Consider the following 17,675-nt stretch of genomic DNA (forward strand, 5'->3'; position numbering starts at 1 on the left):
TCTCTTCCCCTAGGAACCAAATCACGGCCCTGGCCAAGCCACGTCCACTTCCCCTACAGGTAGGCGCACCAGAAAGTACTTTTGGAAAATTCTGCCATTGTCATTTCAAAATTTCATGCAGGCTTCCTGGCTGAGCCTTGGAAATGTAAAAATACAGTGCAGTTGGTCTAAAATTTCTGAATTCTGTTACCTGGCGATTTACCTGCGCTCCAAGTGCTGCTCCTGTCACATGTCCCCACTGGAAGCAGGCGGGATAGAATTTGGTGAGGTATGAGGTCTCTCTCTCTCTGTCCCTAGGGATCCTGGAGGAAGGCTGGATACAAAGCCATGGTATATATGGAGCGTCCCTTCACTTTTCCTAAGAACGCTTAAGGCTGCTTGAGTATAATCCCATGCTGGCTGCGTCTCCTCCTCTCTCCCTTCTGATACTAGAGGCAGGCTTTGTGTAATCTTGTGGCATTAGAGGTATCTCTGCTTGGCTGCATATAATCCTGTGATGCATGAGTATTGCCCTCTCTCTTCCTAGGGATGCTGGAGGCAGGTTGCCGATAATCCCATGGTGTATGTGTGGGTCTCCTCTACTCTCTGCGATGCTGGATATAATCCTGTAGTGTTTGAGGTGTCTCCCTGTCTCCTAGGGATGCTGGAAGCAGGCAACGTATAATCCTGTGCTGTCTCCTTATCTCTTTCCAGAGAGGCTGGAAGTAGGCTTGTCTATAATCCCTCTTTCTTCCTGGGATAATCTAATGATGTTCAAGGTGTCTCCCTCTCTCCTAGGGATGAAGGAAGCTGGCATTTAAGGTGTCTCATCTCTCCTCCTGGGGATGCTGGAAGCCTAATCCATTCCCCTGGTCCCCCTCTAGTCTCTCCTCCTAGGGATGCTGGAAGCCGGCTGTGTATGATCCTCTCTCCTTCCAAGGATTCAGATGACATGTGATGTATGTGCCATCTCTTTCTTCTCCTGGAGCTGCAGAGCTATTATTGGTCCTGGGTGGGTTCCCCAGGCCCCTGCCCTGCTTTTGCAGACAAGAAGGGCTGAGGAGGAGCAGGCACGTCTCCCACTGTCTGCGTTGCTGTTCTAGGGTGGTGATGCTGGCAAAGGGGATGAGTGAAAGGAACAGCAGCCCCCTTCTCCTCCCCCTTTAATTCAAGCAACTTTATTGCACTGACAATTTGTACATAGGCTGCCAAATGAGATACTAAGTAATGAAAGAAAGAATTAGGGTGGCTGATACTGGCGAATGTTGGCTCTGGTCAGCTCACATTTCTTGCCTGGTGGCAGGATGGAACATATTTGGCTTCTAAAGCTGCTCTTTCGTCTCTCCAAGGATTTTACAGAGATTTTCCTGCTCATTCTCTGATTTTCATTCTCTGATGATATATCCCTGTGTTTTTGCACAGTAGGGAAGGAGATGCATTTCTGTCTCTATCTCTCTTTTTCTCCCCAGGATTATAGAGTTTTCCCTGCTCATTCTCTGATTTTCATTCTTAGTTCTGGCAAACGTGCATCTCTGATCTCTTTGACTGCACAGTCCAGGAGGAAATGCATTTCTTTTTCTCCTCTTTCCTCAGGATTATACACAGTCTTCCCTGCTCATTCTTCAATTTTCTCTCAGTTTTGGGAAATGTGCATCTCTGATCTCTTTATATCTTGCACGTGACCCCCCCCCCCCCCCCCCCCGAAAACACCCTTGCTCTAGGGCAGTGGGAGAGAGGATTTTCAGGGAGCTCATTTAGAAAACAAGGGTTGGGAGTGGACTTGGGAAGTCCTAAGGGGCAGAGCCAGGAATTGCTGTGAAATTGTGGTCTTTGGTTGTCCACCCCTGCTGAGACCCAGGGGAAAGTGCTGGACACTGCAGGGAGGACTTGGGCAATATCCAGTGAATGAAACCCTTGCCATAGGGGCAGAGGAGACCTGTGGGAAGAAGTTCCCAACTTGCAAATGAAAAGAAGTGCCTGGGGGAAAAGATACCCCAGGTAGGACCAGTAGAGCCTGGCTTCTGGCAGGACATTCAGTAGATATTCAGAGGGGAATCCTGAATCGGGATAGGACAGAAGTAAAGAGAAACCGTGTTGCTGATGTGCAATGACTATTCACATTATTTTAGGTAATCAATAGAAATCAAACAAAATAAAACATGAAAAAGAAAAAAATAAGATGATACCTTTTTTATTGGACATAAACAAGGTATCATCTTATTTTCTTTTTCATGTTTTATTTTGTTTTATTTCTATTGATTACCTTTAAAAGTGGACTAAAACGGCTACCACACCTCTCTACACATTATTTTAGGAATTAAAGGAGACTGTGTCTGAAATTATGACATGTCCTGAATGTACATATCAATTTGTGAGTTTGAACTGTTTCAAGTTGTTCAGTAAAAACTACTACTACTATAAATCACTTCTATAGCGCTACCAGTCGTACGCAGCGCTTTACAATTGAACATGAAGAAGACAGTCCCTGCTCAAAAGAGCTTACAATCTAAATCAGGACAAACAGACAGGACCAAAAAGGGACTATTTTAAAGTTACCATAGTATCAGTGTAGAGGACAGCTAATAGTCACAGGAAACCTCAGTTTAGACTTTTTTAGACTTTTTCTTTTTTCTTTAGCCGCTTAGAAGAAAAATTAAGGTATGGTCATACTTGTGAAAATCCAGCTAAAATTATTTGCTGGAGAAAGTAACCTTTACAGAGAACCTCCAAGGGGTACAATATCCCCAGGCACCGAGGATGCATCTCTAGGGACTTCTGCCCAGAAGTGAAGGATTAAGATGGCCGTTAAACCAGTTTGAAGTTTAATCCAACGACTGCTGGTTATTTTTGAATGCCCAGAGAAAGATTACCCTTCGGTCTACCAGGATTTAGCCCAGCCCCAGCCTGTGCCCAGTCCTCATCTGTTTTATGACCCATGGTCCTGGGTGCCTGGCCCAGGGAGCTTAGCCAGTGGCTCTGACTGAGGGGCAAGCTACTACTACTACTATTTAGCACTTATATAGCGCTACAAAGCATATGCAGCGCTGCACAAACATAGAAGAAATATAGTCCCTGCTCAAAGAGCCTACAATCTAGTAGACAAAAAATAAAGCAAACAAATCAATTAATGTGTAGAGGAAAGAGGAGAGGAGGGTAGGTGGAGGCGAGTGGATACAAGTGGTTATGAGTCAAAAGCAATGTTAAAGAGGTGGGCTTTCAGTCTAGATTTAAAGGTGGCCAAGGATGGGGCAAGACGTAGGGGCTCAGGAAGTTTATTCCAGGCGTAGGGTGCAGCGAGACAGAAGGCGCGAAGTCTGGAGTTGGCAGTAGTGGAGAAGGGAACAGATTAGAAGGATTTATCCATGGAGCGGAGTGCACGGGAAGGGGTGTAGGGATGGACGAGTGTGGAGAGATACTGGGGAGCAGCAGAGTGAGTACATTTATAGGTTAGTAGAAGAAGTTTGAACAGGATGCGAAAACGGATAGGGAGCCAGTGAAGCGACTTGAGGAGAGGGGTAGTATGAGTAAAGCGACCCTGGCGGAAGACGAGACGGGCAGCAGAGTTTTGAACCGATTGGAGAGGGGAGAGGTGACTAAGTGGGAGGCCAGCAAGAAGCAGACTGCAGTAGTCCAAACGAGAGGTGACAAGGGTGTGGATGAGGGTTTTGGTAGAGTGCTCAGAAAGAAAGGGGCAGATTTTACGGATGTTGTAAAGAAAGAAACCACAGGTCTTGGCGATCTGCTGGATATGAGCAGAGAAGGAGAGAGAAGAGTCAAAGATAACCCCAAGGTTTCGAGCTGAGGAGACAGAGAGAATGAAAGAGCCATCAACAGAAATAGAAAACAGGGGGAGCGGGGAAGTGGGTTTGGGGGGGAAAATGAGAAGCTCGGTTTTGGTCATATGTAGCCAGAAGTTACATACAGTACAGGAGGAAATGCATTTCTGTTTCTATTTCTCCTTTTCCCCAGGATTATACACAGTTTTCCCTACTCAAACTTTGATTTTCTCTGGTAGTTCTGGGAAATGTGCATCTCTGACTGGGCCAGCACAGAACAGTAAGCAGTGTAAGCAAGGCAAGGGGGTGCCAGAAACTGCCGATGCTTGTTGTACCAATCCTGGATCATGACACTCCACTAGCCAGGGCCGCCGAGAGGCAAAATTCCCCAGGTCCGGCCTCCAAGCTTCTTCCTACCTGCCTGCTTCTGTCTCTCTCCTGCACGCCAGGACCCAGATGATTGCATTAACACAATAACCCAGGTGCTCTAGGTTATCATGTTTAATACAATCATCCAGGTCCCGGCACACAGGAGAGAGACAGAACCAGAAGCAGCATAAAAATATACTGTTTTGGGATCTTGCCAGGCACATGTGACCTGGATTGGCCACTGTTGGAAACAGGATGCTGGGCTTGATGGACCTTCGGTCTGTCCCAGTATGGCAATACTTATAAGGGAGTAGGTGGGGCTGGCGTTAGGGGGGCACACAGGGCAATTGCCCTGGGCCCCCATACTACTAGGGACTTCCCAGCCTGCCTCATGCTGAAGGAGGCATAGGCTGACAGCTAGCTTTGGGGCCCCCTGCCCAGTTTTTGCCCTGGATCCCTGAATGTCTAACACCAGCCCAATGGGCTGTTGCAGGTTAGAAAAGGCACGTGAAGGAAAGGGGTGGGAGATGAGGACTGATGTAGGGGGCAGGTCAGGGAAGGGGGACTGGAGGTGGGGGTTAATGCAGGGGACAGTTGAGAGACAGGCTTTAGCTGCAGGGAACAGGTGGAAGAAGGGGGCTGGAGGTGGGGGCTGAAATAGAAGGGAGGTGGGAAAGGGACAGGTGAGAGACAGGCAGTAGCTGCAAGCTGATGTAGGGGGTAGAGTGGGAAAAGGGGGGCTTGAGCTGGAAGATGATTTACAGGATAGGTGAGAGAATGGAGCAGGGGGGATGAAATGGGGGTGAGTGGGAGAAGAGGACTGAGGCTTGAAAATGGCCCTGATTAGGGGCTAGTAGAAGGAAGCTGAGGGCTTGTGCAAGGCTGGGGATAGCAATGGTCTGATGCTGAGGGCAGATGCCATTTGATGCTAAGTTTAGGGCAGGGAGGGTTGAGCTATGAGACTGGGGATGGGGATGAGATGGGACAATGGATCTAATGCTAGGCCTGAGAGAGGGGGCTAGGGTCAGGCAAGGGACAGATGGGAAATGGAGGTTAAGGGCTGATGCAGGGGCTGGGATAAGGAAGAGGACAGACACTATGCGGGAGAGAGGGAGAAGCAGGGAAAAGGGGCAGGTGGAGAAAAGATAGAGTAAATAAATATTGAAGGAGGCAGGTGGACATATGCTGAAGAAGTTGAGAAGGAGGTATGGGAGAAGAGACTGGGGCCAAGGATGATGAAAGAAATAAAATAGAGGGAGGGCTATGAAGAGGGTGAAGGACAAAGGAAGAGGACAGTGAAAAAGGTGGATATAGGGAAGGTAAAAAGGGAAACAGGAGCCTAAATAAGGGAGAGGGAATGAGTGATAGGGAAGTAACTGGCATTAGTAAGGGGATTAGAGGCAGAGCCAGACAAACTGGGGAGGCAATTAATACAAAGGGTGGAAATGGGAGACTAGTAAGTGGGTAAACGACAGGAAATAGGGGACTGGGGGAACAGAACAGATAGGATTGGGAAAACTAGAGAAGAGTAAAAAGCTATTAATAGGCGAGTGAGAAGGAATGAGGATTGCAGATGGGGGAGAGGAGAAGGAGGATGAGCCTAGTGGTTAGTGCAGTAGACTTTGATCCTGCGGAACTGGGTTTGATTCCCAATGCAGATGTTTTGCAGTTTTCCATTTGGATTTGGGATGTTTAGCGCAAAACATCCAAAGTCTGACTTAGACGTCATATAGAAAATAAGAACATAAGAGTAGCCATACTGGGTCAGACCAATGGTCCATTTAGCCCAGTATCCTGTTTTCCAACAGTGGCAACACTCCATACTACAAATCCCAGGGGAAGCAGTTGTTTCCCATAGCTGTCTCAATAGCAGACTATGGACTTTTTCTCCAGGAATTTGTCCAAACCTTTTCTAAAGCCAGATATGCAATCTGCTGTTACCACATCCTCCAGCAAAGAGTTTCAGAGCTTAACTATTCATTGAGTGTAACTTCCTTGAGTGTTCCCTAGTCTTTGTACTTTTGGAACGAGTAAAAAATCCATTTACTTCTACTCATTCTACACCACTCAGGATTTTGTAGACCTCAATCATATCTCCCGTCATCTGTCTCTTTTCCAAGCTGAAGAGCCCTAACCTCTTTAGCCTTTTCTCATATGAGAGGAGTTCCATCCCCTTTATCATTTTGGTCACTCTTCTTTGAACCTTTTCTAATTCCGCTGTATCTTTGTTGAGATACGGCAACCAGAACTGAACATAATACTTAAGGTGCGGATGCATTATGGAGTGATAGAAAGGCATTGTAGTATTTTCAGTCTTATTCAGCATCCCTTTCCTAATAATTCCTAGCATCCTGTTTGATTTTTGGCTGCTGCCGCACACTAAGCACAAGATTTCAGCATATTATCTACAACATCATCCAGATGTTTTTCTTGGGCACTCATCCCCAAGGTGGACCCTAGCATCAGGTAACTATGATTCCGATTATTCTTTCCAATGTGCATCACCTTGCAGTTGTCCACATTAAATTTCATCTGCCATTTGGATGCCCAGTCTTCCAATGTCCTAAGGTCTTCCTGCAATATTTCACAGTCCACATGTGTTTTAACAACCTTGAATAGTTTTGTGTCATCTGCAGATTTAATCACTTCACTCGTCGTTCCGATTTCCTTATCATTTATAAATATGTTAAAAGCACCGGTCCTAGTACTGATCCCTGTGGCACTCCACTGTTCACCCTCCTCCATTGAGAGAAATGACCATTTAACCCTACCCTCTGTTTTCTGTTCAATAACCAATTCCTAATCCACAGAAGGACATTGCCTCCTATCCCATGACTCTTTAATTTTCTCAGGAGTCTCTCATGAGGAACTATGTCAAAAGCTTTCTGAAAATCTAGATACACTACATCAAGCGGTTCACCTTTATCCACATGTTTATTCACGCCTTCAAAGAAGAAGCAAATTGATATTTGGGGAGGAGTTGCTGAAAGAAATATTTGACTGTACAGATTAAGTTATAAAATGGTTTACCTGCTGGTTGCAGAAAGTACATTAAAGTTGAGTTGCTTAAGAAATCCTTGGTGCACCATGTGGTTCTTTGGAACGGGAGTGAGGGCGCTTGATCCCCAGCCTAGCAGACAACCCCTTAGAATCCCAACTTCATTCCCCATTGCTACTGGATCTCTATTCCAGATCTTGCCCCACATCCAAGCTCAAACAGGAGAGACTGTGCAGTGTGGGGAGTGTGGAGTGTACAACAGTGTGAGATAGAACAAATCTTATGAGTGTGGGCCAGGTCGGCCATTGGAACAGAGCTGGTAGTGGTGCAGGCGAGACTCGGGTTACACCGGCATTTTCACAAGTGTTCACTTATGCAAGTAAGTGGCAGCAAAATGACTAAGTGCTCTTGTGTAAGAGCATGATTAAGTGGCATAGGAGTTGTACAGATGGGCGGAGCACAGAGGGGCATGGGCGATGTTAGCACTTATGCCTGCAACTAGAATACAGTAAGTTACATATGCCTCTGCCGTATTTATGCCAGGTGTATGGCTGGTGTAACTGCAGGTAGGTGCTGATGCCAGATTGTGCTAATATTTTATAATGGGCTCCCAGTGTGAGTTCTTGGGGCACCTAAATGGAGGCAGCCAGTTGCAGAATTGACCCCTAAAAAGGCAACTGCATCAGGGCCGCAGAGAGGGGGGGCAGGGGGGACAAAATTCCCTGGGCCCGGGCATCCAAGGGGGGCCCGGCGCTGGGGTCAGGCCGCTGGCGCTGCAGTTCCCGGTCTCACCTGCCTGCCTCCTCGGCTCCGGGCCCCCTGCATTCGAAGCGGCAGTCACAGATCGCCTCCCTTCGGGCCTTCCCTCCCTGTGTCCCGCCCTCGTAGAAACCAGAACTTAAATCAGACGAGGGCGGGACACAGGGAGGGAAGGCCAGAAGGGAGGCGATCTGCGACTGCCGCCTTGAATGCAGGGAGCCCGGAGCCGTGGAGGCAGGCAGGTGAGACCGCGGACTGCAGCGGCAGGGAGATCGACGGGGGGGGGGGGGGGGCGGAAGCGGGGCGGCCTTGCCCTGGGCCCAGCCTAGTCTCTTGGCGGCCCTGAACTGCATAACCTAGGTGCTCATACAGGTATTTGCATGCATGTTATAAGTAGAAGTATTCAGAACAATGACCTGTAGGGAAAAATTCTGAAAACAGTGCAAGTCTGAATGGGGGGCAGAGCATGGGTGGGACATAGGCAGGTCTCCCACTTATGCTTGCAGAATTCCATTCTAGAAACACAGAAACATGACGGGCAGATAAGGCCAAATGGCCCATCCAGTCTACCCATCCTCTGTAACCACTAACTCTTCCTTTTCCTAAGGGATCCCATGTTTTCTTAAATTCTGACACAATCCTTGTCTCCATCACCTCCACTGGGAGGCCAGTCCACATTTCCACCACCCTTTCTCTGAACGAATAGATTCCTCCTATGCTATTCCCTCTTAACTTGCCCCCTCATTCCAGAGATTTCCTTCATTTGAAAAAGGATCACTTCCTGTGGAGGAGTGGCCTAGTGGTTAGGGTGGTGGACTTTGGTCCTGGGGAACTAAGTTTGATTCCCAGCCCAGGCAGCTCCTTGTGACTCTGGGCAAGTCACTTAACCCTCCATTGCCTGCCGCATTGAGCCTGCCATGAGTGGGAAAAAGTGTGGGGTACGAATGTAACAAAAATAAATAAATAAATACATTAATGCCCCTAAGATATTTAAACGTCTCTATCATATCTCCTCTCCCCCTCTTCTCTTCCAGCGTATACATGTTGAGGTTCATAAGCCTGTCCCTATATGTTTTATGTCTAAGACCGCTTACAAATTTTGTAGCCACCCTCTGGACCGAATCCATCCTGTTTATATCTTTCCGTAGGTGTGGTCTCCAGAATTGCACACATAACCCAAACCCTTGCCAACACTCATCTCCTCACAGGTCTCCCACTGAACCATTACTTTTCCCTTTCATCTTTTCAAAATCTTATGTCACACACATAACCTCTCTTCTTAGATCACTTGATTGGTTCCCTATTCATTTCCACAAACTTCTCTTTCTGACCTACAAAAGTGAATTCATTCTGCAGCTCTTCAGCATCTCTCCCTACACCCCTCATCATCTCCTCCACTGCCTACTCCAGAATCTGTTCCTTCCATCTTGCTTGCACCTTATGCCTGGAATAGACTTCCTGAGGGAATCTAGTTGGAAAGCACTTCAGGTGACAGAACTCCCATAGAAATTAGTCAATTATTTTTGCCTTCTGTGATGGTACACCCTGCAGAGTAAAGGTGTATGGCGAAACATTGTCCAAAGAAGTGTAAGACAAGGATGTGTGTTCTCACCACTGATATTCAGTGTATCATTGATTGGGTTATGAAGCAAAGCTTGGCTGGGCATGTGCGTGTGGAACATAGAAATATGATGGCAGATAAGGGCCATATGGCCCATCTAGTCTGCCCATCCTCAATAACCACTAACTCCTTCTTTTCCTAAGAGATCCCATGTGTCTGTCCCACGCCTTGTTAAACTCTGACACAGTCTTTGTCTCCACAACCTCCACCGGGAGGCCATTCCATGCATCAACCACCCTTTCCGTGAACGAGTATTTCCTCAGATTCGTCTAGCCTATTTCCTCTTAACTTCACCTTAAGCCGTCTCATTCTAGAGGTTCCCTTCATTTGAAAAAGGCTCATCTCCTGTACATTAACGCCACTGAGGTATTTAAACGTCTCTGTCATATCTCCTGCCTCTCTTCCAGCGTATACTTGTTGAGGTCCTTGTATGTTTTATGACCAAGATCGCTGACCAATTTTGCAGCCGCCCTCTGGACCGATTCCATCCTGTTTATATTTTTCCGTAATTGCGGTCTCCAGAATTGCAAACAGTATTCTAAATGGGGCCTCACTAGAGACTTGTACAAGTGCACTATCACCTTTGCTTTCCTGCTGGTCATCCCTCTCCTTATGCACCCGAGCATCCTTCTGTCTTTGAGTGTTGCTTTTTCTACCTGTTTGATCACCTTAAGGTCATCAGACACAATCACCCCCGAGTCCTGCTTTTCTTTCGTACACAGAAGCTCTTCACCCCTCATACTGTACCATTCCCTCTGGTTTTTGTGACCCAAGTGCATGACCCTGCATTTCTTAGCATTAAATCTTAGTTTCCAATTTTTGGACCATTCTTCAAGCTTTGCCAGATTTTTCCTTATGCTATCCACACCCTCTGGGGTGTCACCGTATATACAGAGTTTGGTATCATCCGCAAAAAGACAAACCTTACCAGACAGCCCAAGGACCAACCCCTGTGGTACGGGTGCAGATGGCCCGATATTTGCCAATGATATTGCTTTCATGTAAAATGAGAATCGAAGGCACAAGAGCTGCTAAAGAGCAGGAAAACTAGGGCTATAGATCAATGTAAAGGGAATCAAGTGCATGACATCAGACTATTCAAAAGTGGCAAGTCAATAGACCAAGTGAAGGATCTCATATTGCAGCCAGGACTGGTGGTGCCCAAGCTGTCTTCTTTAATCCAAAATGGTGCCCCTGAAAGAAACATATTAAATACCAATGTGAGAGTTTCTAATGCCGCAGTCTCGCCAGTCCTTCTCTAAGTGTCGGAAACATGGACATTTGCTAGCTGAGGATTTAAGCATTCTAGATGAAATATATGCAACATGGTAAAAACAGATCAGAATCAGGGCTGGAGTGGGCTTCGACAGCAACTCCAGTACTTGGGAAGCAGGAACAGGTGCCAGACAGACGTCTATGGTCTGTGCCCCAGAACTGGTAGGAAGAGACAGAGATTAAGCAGAAAGAAGTGGAACCTGTGAAGAGTGCCAGATTCATCTTTGGCCATCTTGTTGGGCAGACTGGATGGACCTGGAGGTCTTTATCTACCGACATTTACTATGTTACTGTGATTCTCAGCATTTTGCTGCTTGACCACTAGTACAATGAAATCACTCGAGAAATATGCTGTATAGTAGAATGAGTATCACAGCATTATCATACCCATGCATCTTCTTTTGAGTACATAGCTTATTATCGTTCCAGATCTTACCCAATCTGTTCATGGCTGATGTTTCTTTACCAATTCTAGTTCAATTCAATGGTCGTTGGTGAGGCCCCATCTGGAGTATTGTGTTCAGTTTTGGAGGCCGGATCTTGCTAAGGATGTAAAAAGAATCGAAGCGGTGCAAAGAAAAGCTACGAGAATGGTTTGGGATTCGCGTTACAAGACGTATGAGGAGAGACTTGCTGACCTGAACATGTATACCCTGGAGGAAAGGAGAAACAGGGGTGATATGATACAGACGTTCAAATATTTGAAAGGTATTAATCCGCAAACGAACCTTTTCCGGAGATACGAAGGCGGTAGAACGAGAGGACATGAAATGAGATTGAAGGGGGGCAGACTCAAGAAAAATGTCAGGAAGTACTTTTTCACGGAGAGAGTGGTGGATGCTTGGAATGCCCTCCCGCGGGCAGTGTTGGAGATGAAAACGGTAACTGAATTCAAACATGCGTGGGATAAACATAAAGGAATCCAGAAGAAATGGATCCTCAGGAGCTTAGCCGAGATTGGATAACAGAGCCGGTAGTGGGAGGCGGGGCTGGTGGTTGGGAGGCAGGGATAGTGCCGGGCAGACTTATACGGTCTGTGCCCTGAAAAAGACAAGTACAAATCAAGGTAAGGTATACACAAAAAAGTGGCACATTTCTTGGGCAGACTGGATGGACTGTGCAGGTCTTTTTCTGCCGTCATCTACTATGTTACTATGTTTCTGTTACCAGACTTCCTAAACAGGTGAATTCTGAAACTTTTTCTAGTTCAACCCAGTATGGCTATTCTTGTGTTCTTATGAGACCTCCCTCCGTATTTCTTCTGGGGAAGGCAGGGCTACAAAGGCAGAAAACTATCACATTTTCAGATGAGGAGGGGAGATTTCATCACATGGAACAGAATCAGCTGGACAAGAGATCATATCTGTTAACAGGCTCCATTAGTTTTGCCAGGAAAATTGAAAAATGATTACAGATAAACTATCTTCAGTGTTTAGGCCGAGAGAAGATTTCAATATCATTTAAGCAAAAACATAAAGAGCCACCCTAATAATAATAAAATAATAATAAAACTTTATTTAAGTGGGAAACATAAAATGCATACATAATACAATCCAACGTAACAAAAATGGTTAATAACAAATGCAAAAACAAACATAGTGATAACTAATACAAACATGCACAGAAATATGAGAATAAGAACATATCATTAGTCCCTTGTCACGGTCTCAGGCTCAAAACAACAGTCACAGACTCTGGAATTTGTACTGTCGTCGAGTGGCAGTAGGAGGCAAACCCCCCCAACCAGGACTGGACTAACAAGCAAGGATGGAGCTGGATGCTGGAAAGGACTTGGCTTGGCTGGAACTGGATTCTGGAACGGACTTGGCTTGGCAGGCAGTGCTGGAACAGACAGGACTGGAGCTGAAGCTGTAGGCAGATAATGCTGGAACAACAGGATTCAGGATACTCAAGCAGGATTCAGGATTCTCAAACAGACTTGGTGGAACCGGATTCAGGATGCTCAAGCAGGATTCAGGATTCTCAAACTGGGCAGACAAGCAGGGTCAGAATTTTTTTTCCATGTTTATTTTATTATTTTCAATTAGAAGCAGAACAACCTAGAAACAGTATCATTATACAAAATATGATTTACAACACACCTTCTTACCAGCAGGGTCAGAATTAAAGCTGAAGGCTTGCAGGGCAGACACAAGCAGGATGGGAACTGAAGCTAAAGACAAACAGGGCAGGCACAAAGCTGACCCACACAGACAAAGGTAGAGGGGACTAGAGCAAGCAAGGCAGACTAGGCAGGACACAAAGCTGACAAACAGAGAAGAACAGAAGCAGAAGTGCACATAGGCACCCTAAACAAGAAATCAAGACAGAAGTGCCCACGGGCACACAGACTATGAACAAGGCAACAAGAAATCAAGACAGAAGTGCCCACAGGCACACAGACTATGAACAAGGCAACAAGAAATCAAGACAGAAGTGCCCACGGGCACACAGACTATGAACAAGGCAACAAGAAATCAAGACAGAAGTTCCCACAGGCACACAGACTATGAACAAGGCAGAAGTGCTAGACTGCACACGGACTAACCTGGAGACCTTCGGCATTGCAAAGGCCCTGAATGAAAGTTCACCGCTTCCTTATAACAGGACAGAGGCAGGAAACACACTGAACACCAAAATGAGGCAGGGATTTTAAGATAGGAGTTACGTGATCCTCCTCTGATTACTCTTGCTATAGAATTTTGGGCAATCTGAAGATATCTCAGAGAAGTACCTATAATTCCTATTAGTAGGCTGTTACAGTAGTCTAGAAGAGGGGAAACTATTGATTGTACTATTTTCCGAAAGTTATCTGATGTGACTAAATGTCTAATGCATCTCACAATCTTAACTTTGTAAAAAAAAATTGAAATCACATTCTGCACTTGTTTTTTCATAGATAATGTGGTATAAATTGGACAACTACATTTCTAATTTCATCCAATATTGGAACTTCAATAGAATTTATACTAAATGTTTTGGGACTGTTTAATTCAGATAATAGAAGTATTTGCGTTTTTGAGATGGAGTTAATTTAAACGGTTACCTTCCATCCATTGAGCAATCTTTGCAAAAAAAAAAATCTTAATTTGGAGAAAGAATCTTCAAAAGAAACTTCAATGGGTAATACAAACTGAATATCATCAGCGTACAGTTTATATTGTACGTGAAGGCATTGTAACAACATGTATAATTGGTATTAAATGGTGTAAGCAATGGGATCAATATTCAAAGGTGTTTGTGTTTAGCGGCAACCACTAAACATATAAACCCCCTTATCCATGAATTTTCAGCATCCCCATCTGGATCATACCAGAAAAAAGTTTCTCGACTGCTCCGGCGCTATCCAAATAGGGCTGGGTCACTGCAAGAACATTTCTCCCAGCTGTGCAGGTAGAGGAGTGGCCTAGTGGCTAGAGCACCGGTCTTGCAATCCAGAGGTGGCCAGTTCAAATCCCACTACTGCTCCTTGTGATCTTGGCAAGTCACTTAACCCTCCATTGCCTCAGGTACAAACTTAGATTGTGAGCCCTCCTGAGACAGAGAAATATCCAGAGTACCTGAATGTAACTCACCTTGAGCTACTAGTGAAAAAGGTGGGAGCAAAATCTAAATAAATTTGAGATTCTGTTGCTACTATTTGAGATTCTAGATGGAATGTTGCTTGTGGAGGAGTAGCCTAGTGGTTAGTGCAGTGGAACATCGAACGTTGCTACTATTTGAGATTCTACATGGAACATTACTATAGTGGAGGAGAGGCCTAGTGGTTAGAGCACCGGTCTTGTAATCCAGAGGTGGCTGGTTCAAATCCCACTGCTGCTCCTTGTGATCTTGGGCAAGTCACTTAACCCTCCATTGCCTCAGCTACAAACTTAGATTGTGAGCCCTCCTGGGACAGAGAAATATCCAGAGTACCTGAATGTAACTCACCTTGAGCTACTACTGAAAAAGGTGTGAGCAAAATCTAAATAAATTATGTGAGATTCTGTTGCTACTATTTGAGATTTTGGTGCTACTATTTGAGATTCTACAAGAAATGTTGCTATAGTGGAGGAGTGGCCTAGTGGTTAGAGCACCGGTCTTGCAACCCAGAGGTGGCCGGTTCAAATCCCACTACTGCTCCTTGTGATCGTGGGTAAGTCACTTAACCCTCCATTGCCTCAGGTACAAACTTAGATTGTGAGCCCTCCTGGGACAGAGAAATATCCAGAGTACCTGAATGTAACTCACCTTGAGCTACTACTGAAAAAGGTGGGAGCAAAATCTAAATAAATAAAATAATACTTATTAAATAGTTAGGATCAGAGGTATACGGAGAGCAGATAAAAAATAGTGGTGCTGTCCATAGATACTCAATGTTGTCTCTAGACTGTGCAGCTGAATTGACATGGACTGTTTAATGCCATAGTCCCTCATTTTAAACAGATGCCGGGTGTGGTGTTTAAATACTAACCTGAAAGTTTCCAATACGATGACATATATCTAATGCTAGCAGGGTCCTCTGGAAAGAGACTGCACTGTTTTCTAATCCACAGTAGACCTAACTTTCTGTTAGGGTAAGCATCTGTTTAGGTTTCCACCTCCATCACAGTGTGGCATAAACTGAAAAAGTGCAGGCTGAATTGTTCATTGCTGAATAGCAAAGAATGTCAAGGTTTTACTTGAAAAGAACTGATGGTATATATGCAATGCAATAAAAGCCCAATGCCAGTCCTCTAACCCTGCGGGACTGCCATAAAGCAGTGAGGAAAATTGCTTTCACGTCTAATAGGAAAAAGAAACGTGATGAGATGGTAAAAGAAATTAAAAGACATCAAACAGAGTTTCAACATAAAGCAGCTGCTCAAAATATCTTTATTCTTCTTTGCTGAACAAAAGAGAACACAACAGCCTAATCCTCGTGAAAAATTGTCAAAAGATGTTCGGTCTTGTGGAAAGATGTTAAAATTGTAAGTACAGAGCAGGTATGTTATTAATATTTACAATCAAAGAAACAGTGGTCAAGGGGAGCAGGTGCCAAAAGATTCTAGTGAACAAAGAAACGGAAAACAAAAATAAGATCAAAGAACAAAAAAATCGTATAATGTTGAATAAAGCAAATCTAACCAGTGTTGTAAAAAATGGTTATCAAAGAAACACAGTGTCATACCAGCTGAAGAAGAAGAGGGATCTATATGATGAAGCTGCACCCAGAATGATAAAATGAGGATGTTACTGGGGCAGGAGTTCCAGAGTGAAGATGAACCAAACTTTATTAATCAGTATATTGACTCGACACAACGTTGTGTTTCGGCCAAAGGGCCTATATCAGGAGTCTAAATACTGGAGTTGAGAACGATAACGATGATCCAGAATTAGCAATGTTGTAAAATACAGTCTGTGTTGTAGTGGTCTTAAAAAAAGACCTTTGTTCTAAAACGTGAGCCGGATCACTCGCATGAACGTCTGGGCTGTGCAGTCTAAGAAAAAAGCTGATTATACTGATTAATAAAGTTTGGTTCATCTTCACTCTGGAACTCCTGGTTTTTTACCCACTGTTTTGTTGTATTGTGACTATCCGTGGGATTTTGTTGAGTTCTCCACGTTTGTGGATTCTCTACTGGGGCAGGGCTGGCCTTGCTGAGTTTAAGGGGGGTCTGGACAGATTCCTGAAGGAAAAGTCCATTGATCATTATTAAATGTTGGGTTCTTGCCAGGTTCTTGGGGCCTGGATTGGCCGCTGTCGGAGACAGAGTGCTGGGCTTGATGGACCTTTGGTCTTTTCCCAGCGTGGCGGTGCTTATGTACTTATCTTATCTTATATGTTCTCTAGGGTCTGGGCCCAATGTACAAGGGACCTATGAAATGTGATGAGGTCTGAGGTGGATAGGGTTTGCCAACTGTCTAGCTTTTTTTTTTTGCATTAACGTTAACTGCCTTCCCTACCAGCTGAGAATAGAAGTGCTGTAGGTGACTGATGGACCAGGACACCTCCAGAGCCAACCACTTGTACTACACTAGGCTGTCTCCACAAAGGGCTTCAAAGCCAGTATGGCTGGCAACTATGACCACTATCCAGTGTGAGGGGTCCAACTAGATGTCCCACAGCACAGCTGCCCCGTATAAGAGGCTTGGGGAGACTAATGGGCTCATTTTCGAAAGAGAAGGGCGCCCATCTTTCGACACAAATCGGGAGATGGGCGTCCTTCTCCCAGGGTCACCCAAATCGGCATAATCGAAAGCTGATTTTGGGCGCCCTCAACTGCTTTCCGTCATGGGGACGACCAAAGTTCCCGGGGGCGTGTCGGAAGCATAGCGAAGGCGGGACTGGGGTGTGCTTAACACATGGGAGTCCTTGGCCGATAATGGAAAAAAGAAGAGTGTCCCTGACGAACACTTGGCCGACTTCACTTGGTCCTTTTTTTTTTTTTACAACCAAGCCACAAAAATATGCCCTAAATGACCAGATGACCACCGGAGGGAATCAGGGATGACCTCCCCCTACTCCCCCAGTGGTCACTAACCCCCTCCCATCCTAAAAAAAACCTCTAAAAATATTTTTTCCAGCTTCTATGCCAGGCTCAAATATCATACCCAGCTCCATGACAGCAGTATGCAGGTCCCTAGAGCAGTTTTAGTGGGTACTGCAGTGCACTTCATGCAGGCGGACCCAGGCCCATCCCCCCTACCTGTTAAACTTGTGGTGGTAAATGTGAGCCCTCCAAAACCCACCAGAAACCCACTGTACCCACATCTAGGTGCCCCCCTTCATCCCTAAGGGCAATAGTAGTGGTGTACAGTTGTGGGGAGTGGGTTTTGGGGGGCTCAGCACACAAGGTAATGGAGCAATGCACCTGGGAGCTTTTTCTGAAGTCCACTGCAGTGCCCCCTAGGGTGCCCGGTTGGTGTCCTGGCATGT

This window comes from Microcaecilia unicolor, chromosome 3 (genome assembly GCF_901765095.1).
Source record: "Microcaecilia unicolor chromosome 3, aMicUni1.1, whole genome shotgun sequence".
NCBI lineage: Eukaryota > Metazoa > Chordata > Amphibia > Gymnophiona > Siphonopidae > Microcaecilia > Microcaecilia unicolor.